Below are 1,846 nucleotides of genomic sequence, written 5' to 3'. Positions count from 1 at the left end.
TTTCCTTCAGACTGGCCTTAATTGTTTGTAGTACAGATTCAACAAGGTGCTGGTAAAATTCCTCAGAGATTTGTTTCACTATATTGACCTGATAGCATCACACAGGTGCTGTATTCAAATCCATGCAGATCCATGATACAAATATCCCATTCCAACCCATCCCAAAGGTGCTCTATTGGATCAAGACTTGGTGGATGCTATTTGAATACAGTGAACTGACTGTCATGTTCAAAATATCAGTTTGAGATCATTTAAGATTTTGCATCACCTTCTCCTGCTAGAAACATCCACACCGAGAACTGTTACCCAATGCATAGTTTCTTTTTTGGGACCATTCTCTGTGAACCGTGAAGATGGTTTTGTGGGAAAATTGATGTATATCGGAACAAACATGTCTCGTTCAGTGCCATTTAAGTTAGCTTTGTCCCCATTCTGAAACTTGGTTTGAACTTCGTTTGGCTGTTTTGACCACATCTAAATGCCTAGTGTTGAGTAGTTGCCATATGTTTGGCTGATCGTAGTGTTCAACACTCAACCTAATGAAGTGGCCAGTTGTGTATGAAACTCTTCAACATTTTAATAATCCCTGCAACAGTATTTTAGACTTTTTTTTCCAGACATGTGACATTAATGATAAATCTCTTTGAATTTCACACTTTTTGTCAGACAAAACTATAAATTTGACCAAATTTACGTAACTTTACAAAAGTTACCAACTCAACTATATTTAGTCTGTCCAAGGCCAGCCTGTAAGTGTGTTATTAGATAATAACTTAAATTTTAATTTATGGTAACTCACACTCCATGTCTCTGAAGATCTGGCTGCTCAGCTCCCAGCCTGACTGTTTCCTTGTGCTCATTGCTCCAAATTTTCCTGTCTTTTCTTTGAATGACAAACTCGTGAAATTATCTTGCAGTGTGTAGTATTTTTTTCCCCACTAACTTGCCCATTGTGATGACAGTGTTTCTTTCTACAACAGAGAACTGAAGCACACAAAGATTCAGATCGCTCATCATCTGGACGGTCTTATCATGGTTGGACAGGATTTCTCTGTGGTCCACACCTTCTTAAATATCCTCTCTATCCCTCCTTTAAAACGGCATGTCTCTATCCCAAAAGGTTGATTCTGTTCATCTGGATGAACAGAATCAACCTTTTGGGATTTACTTAGCTGGATGATTGAGCACGCACCAAGACGTCATGGCTCCATTTAAAACAAACCTTTAACGTGGTATTTGATTTGACCAGCAGGGGGAGCCAAAGTCCTATTGATCACGACAACTATTAGGAACTATCTGAATATTATTCCACCACCAATTTTCTTTATTCAAACCTGTGACTCAATAGGTTAACTTTAATATGAATACACACAAATAATATCAGAAATCAAATAGAAGTTAGTACAAGAGACAAAATGAGGCCAGAGTTTATATTTAATTTAGTGTATAGTATGTCAGAGTGATATTCGGGATCCATCTGATCTACTAAGCTGATGTCATAAAGAGAGTTCCCAACACAGCAAAAGAAAAAAAAATCTAATTTAGTGGAAATATACATATAATCTATTCCAGTGCCTCCAGTCAAGTGCTGCTTGAAGCTGTTAATATCATCTTTGAAGACCTGCTCTTTATAGTATACAGTGGGAAAGGGGACCACAGGGGACTGTCCTCTCCCCCTCCCTCTTCACCCTCTAGACTTCAGCCACTGCACAGAGACCTGCCATCTTCAGAAGTTTTCTGATGGCTCCGTGGTGGTTGGATGCATCAGCAGGGATGATGAGACAGAGTACCGGGCTGTGGTCGACTCCTTTGTCACGTGGTGTGAGCAGAATCATCTGCAGCTCAA

The sequence above is a fragment of the Haplochromis burtoni genome, unplaced genomic scaffold (assembly GCF_018398535.1).
Source record: "Haplochromis burtoni strain Fernald_Lab_line unplaced genomic scaffold, NCSU_Asbu1 Contig_731, whole genome shotgun sequence".
Classification (NCBI taxonomy): Eukaryota; Metazoa; Chordata; class Actinopteri; order Cichliformes; family Cichlidae; genus Haplochromis; species Haplochromis burtoni.
This window is presented reverse-complemented; position numbering follows the sequence as displayed.